General features: G+C 35.2%; 1 non-coding gene across 1 annotated transcript; it reads left to right on the top strand.

Annotated features, from left to right (window-relative positions):
- Positions 1 to 3476: 3476 nt before the first annotated feature.
- Positions 3477 to 3550, top strand: TRNAM-CAU (transfer RNA methionine (anticodon CAU)). The gene has a single exon. It is a non-coding gene; the product is annotated as a tRNA-Met (tRNA).
- Positions 3551 to 3841: the final 291 nt, after the last annotated feature.

The following is a 3841-nucleotide window of genomic DNA, read 5'->3' as shown; positions in this document are numbered from 1 at the left end:
TTACCATTTGGTCAACCGAGTTGACTATGGCCGATCCCTTTCCATTGGGAAGAGAAAGTTTTTCTGGATTTCCAGTGTTACCATTGTCAATGTCCATGAAGTTTTGGGAAGTCGATCTTCTAATCAAATTTGCTTTACCAGTGTTCCAAATCATTGTTGATTTAGCAGCACCAAGCAAATAGATAAGATCATTAAAGGGTCATGTCCCGATCTGTCATCAGGGAGTGACTGAAGAACCAAGTCAACAGCCAGCTACCTCGAGACTTCGACACCCGACTCTCCCGGCTTGTCAATATGTGACTTAATCTCCAAGACTTAAGCACATATAGACTTTGTTTTCCAATAGGTATTGAGTGACTTAGAATTTATCAAGTCTTGAAACTTGTGGGATAGGGAGATTTAATGAAGGAGGTGGAGGAAATGAAGTATGATTTCCAATCCCATTAGTGCTCAATAAAGGGATCAGTCTTTCACCTTGATTGCCTTTTGGGATATCATCTTCATTAGGAGGCTTGTTCCTAAAGATTTGGGAAGACCATAGTTGTCTAAACTAGACATTTATAAGGGAGAAATTCAAGTTAGTTGATTTAAAGTCCTTAATATAACACCCAATATGAAATATTAAGGCTAGGATCCAACAACCTATTTATAACTGGAAGAGGGATGCCATAATCCGAGTTATAAAATAGTTGAAGGTAGGTAAATGACGATTTACCAATTTCCACCATAAAAAACGAAATGTAATTAAGTTTTAATTGGATTTGAAACTCCCAGATCTTTTGAGATACATTGAACTTTCAATGGCATGTTTGAATCTCGATTGTGCCCTCTCAAGTTTGTGACTGGGATGCCGAGGATCACAAACAAGGTGTGAATAACCATGCAAATTGACTTGGTACCCTTAATTTTATCACCTAATCGATGTGCCGGTTAACCACACACGCTCCACCGATCTATAATAAAGTCAAGTTACCCTTTGCCACTCTTACTAGTCCTTATTAGTGTGCCGGTTAACCACACACGCTCCACTAACGACTTGGTAAGGTACAAAGTGTAATCTCATGGGTTAGCACCTATTTCACATTTTCCTAAGTAACTAAGATTGGGAATTTATAAGTGTTTAGTTACTTAGCATTTATCATTATACTTTTAATGAAGGGAGAATTATAGTCCTTTCCTACCCGTTCGGCTAACGACCCTCCACCAGTCAAGGAAGCGATGGGTGAGAGTGGACACCCATTAAACTGCCATTTTATAGGCAGTAACCTTATACCCCCCTTATAGACCGGCTTCGTGAATGAGGCCTACTAATGGTAAGATTGACTTTATCTTATACATATCTATATAATTAAAATTATAATAATAGTATAAGGTTGTATTTTAAACATTTAAAATACTTGGTGGTTTAATCTATTAATTAAACTATACTTTTAATTTAATTAAACTTAAACCATGTCTTTATGGAATTATTAACTCTTTTAATTAAACACTTTAATTAATTTAATGAAGTCCATAAAGTTTGAATTTTAACTTTTAAAATTGTAAGAGTTCAATTTTGGAATTAAAGTATACATGAAGAGTAACTTTACAAATTCCAAAACTTGAGGGCAAGTTTTGAAACTATTCAAGACTTTTCATTTCATAACTTATGAGTTTTATGTACATTAAAATGAAGACTCTTCATTTTTATGTAACTCCTTATCTTTTAATGACATCTTTTAAAGAAGTGACTCTTTAACATTCATAACTTGAGGACAAGTTATGGAGTCATAAAATAATTAAATGAAAAAGACTCTTCATTTTTATGTAACCTATGGCACTTTTATGAGTTTTAAGATTCATAAATATGACTTTTCATATAACTTGAAGATAAGTTACAAAAACATATTTTATGAACTAACTCTAGATTAATTTGGATTAAAAACAACTAAAACACAATTTTTTTTCATTAATCTAAACTAACTCATAAATCAAGGAAACATAAAAAACTTTTGGTAATCCATAATTTGAGGACAAGTTATGGACTCCTTACAATTTCATTGAGATCAAGAATTATAATAACAAACAATTTGCACATAATTTCTATGATCTACCAAAACTCATAAGCATGAACATTCATAATCAACAATTTTCAAGAATTACATAAACATATATAAACTTGAAACTTCGATTATAGCATTGAAATTGGCTTAACACAATCAGAACCACATTAAAAACAGGTTTTATAAGACCAAAACTATCAAAGGTAATGATTCTAGACCAATTCCAACACCAAAACTCGAATATATGCTGTTTGGGGGTCCAACTCGTCGAGTGCATGAACCAACTCGGCGAGTTGGATGCATTTTGTCTTGGACTCGTCGAGTCCATCAGTGCACTCAGCGAGTCCACTGTCCTAGCAGCAAAAAAAAACTTCGATTTTAAGCAGTTTGCATCAAGTATAAGTGAAAACAAGCCTAGGCTCTGATACCACTGTTGGGTTTTGAGCATTCTAACACTCCTATGGTGTACATGCAACCCTAAATACCTTGGATCTATGTTTTCTCTATTATACATGCAAATATCAATTTTCCAAGGTATTGTTCTAACTAGCATAATATAAAGTACACATAATATAAATTCTAGTAGAGTTACATACCTCTTGTTTGGTGCTTGATTCCATGGAGCTCAAGAGCCTAGTGCCCCAAATGTGACACCTCAAATGGTTCACACAACATCATATGCACTTGGAATAACTTAGAGAGAAATCATCACTTCATGAAATCGGCTTGCCCTCTTCATGCATACATGGTGGCCGATTTTTCCAAGAATAAGATGCTTATATAGTTGTTACAATTAGGGTAAACCCTAATTGTCATGGCTTTCCATTTCCTTGGATCCATGGGTTCAAATACACCATGGAGCATCCATGGAGCATCCTATGGGTTTTGGCCCAACTTGATAATCTATGGAGCATTAGCCCACTATATAAGTATGGATGATTTACACAATCAACCCATATATTTAATTAGTCTTCTTTTGATCACTTAATTAATTCTAGATTAATTATTGATCAATACTAATTAAATAATCTTATTAATATATTAGAACTTATAATATATTAATAAACCTCAAGTGTTATTTCTCTCATTTTAGTCTATCCAAATGTACGATGCCATGCAACCCAAATCAACCATGTCGGGTTGGGTCAAGTATATACCAATTATAGTTATGGACTTAGACACTAATCCAACACATCTATGTGTCTTTAACTTCATAGATGCCATTAATTTGGTTTGTGACCTGTAGGGAGTCATTGAATGTTGTTACATGCTGCGCTCCAACCTCGCCATATAAATCCAGGACTTGAATTCATGTCCTGTCATTAAATTCCTCCTGATTTATTAGAACTAAAAGAATTCCATTTAAGCATCTCATTGCTTTAGTTGAAAGATTCCATTTGAATTGGAATCTGGTCATTCACTATGACCCGCTAAGCATCCATGGCTGAATGGTTAAAGCACCCAACTCATAATTGGCGAATTCGTAGGTTCAATTCCTACTGGATGCACGCCAATGGGACCCTCCAATAGACTCATCCCGACTAGCAGCGCTTCGTATCCGGCCTCGATGTTTGATTTGCTAAAACCGAACCTTAATGTGTGTGTGATTTATTCTCCTGCTAGACTCTTTAGTATTAATCATGCACCCGATCCTTCTCTGCTGGAGGCTTCATCCATGTGTACAGTCCATTTTGATGAGTGTTTCAGCGGTTTGGTTGTGTTGCCTTGTGTGATGTAGTCACTCCCTTCTAGTATCTTTACAAGGAAGTCAGCTAGCGTTTCCGCTTTGATACTGGTTT

Source organism: Lactuca virosa, chromosome 7 (genome assembly GCF_052849685.1).
Source record: "Lactuca virosa cultivar CGN04683 chromosome 7, Lactuca_virosa_CGN04683_v6, whole genome shotgun sequence".
In the NCBI taxonomy this organism is placed as follows: Eukaryota; Viridiplantae; Streptophyta; class Magnoliopsida; order Asterales; family Asteraceae; genus Lactuca; species Lactuca virosa.
The sequence above is the reverse complement of the archived record's forward strand: the minus strand, read 5'-3'. Positions and strand labels throughout refer to the sequence as shown.